Genomic DNA, 963 nt, shown 5'->3' on the forward strand with positions numbered 1-963 from the left:
ATGCTGATCGACATGTGTGTACTGGTGTGACTTTTTTCATGCACTCCAGGCATGTATCCTGACATGTGGGAGGAGTGGTGGCGTCCTGCATGTGTCCTGGACATGCAGCCTGACATGTAGAAGCACGAGGTGGATCGACCAAGCACGAGATGTCTCCGCGCATGCAACCGAAGCATGCTGATCGACATGTGTGTACTGGTGTGACTTTTTTCATGCACTCCAGGCATGTATCCTGACATGTGGGAGGAGTGGTGGCGTCCTGCATGTGTCCTGGACATGCAGCCTGACATGTGGAGCACGGGGTGCCGCCGCGCATCCGTCCGGAGCCATGTGAAGCGACACACGGGCTGCCACCAACCTGAAGCTGATTGGCTGGTGTCTCCTATAAATACCCCATGACCCCAGCTCATTTCTTCACATCCAGACCTGTCCAAACCAAGGTAAAAACATAAGAGATAAGTAGAAAAAGAAAGCAAGTGATTCCAAGCTATTTCGAGAGTTTTAGAGAGTTTTCGAGGTCAGTTCTCTACTGATTTCGAGTCAGCGCCTAGGGACGGTTCTGTCCAACTGAATTCCTCCAGGACACTCAGTTTCTTTGATGATCAAGATAAGATGCCATCCAGAGTTAGTTCAGATCCACGGGTTCAGATCAGTCGAAGTTCTGCTCGATACTCCGCCGGGAAGTCCGAAGAACTGTCCAGAAGCTAGAGGAGGTTCTGTCCGAGTCCATATCAGCCTGTCGAGGCCCATCAGTTTCTTCATGGTGAAGCCGAGGTTCTGTCCAAGTCGAGATCAGTTCAGTCCAGTCCATTCAGGTCGTCCTTTGGGTTTTGGCCAAGTCCTCTCTGATCAACCAGCTGCTTCTCACCTAGAACACTGTGAGTTGGTTTTGTTTGAGTTCCACTTGAAACTTAGAGAAGATCGAGTATTCATATAGAGTAGAATGCTCACACTGTTGCATGA

This window comes from Brassica oleracea, unplaced genomic scaffold, assembly GCF_000695525.1.
Source record: "Brassica oleracea var. oleracea cultivar TO1000 unplaced genomic scaffold, BOL UnpScaffold00452, whole genome shotgun sequence".
Taxonomy (NCBI): domain Eukaryota; kingdom Viridiplantae; phylum Streptophyta; class Magnoliopsida; order Brassicales; family Brassicaceae; genus Brassica; species Brassica oleracea.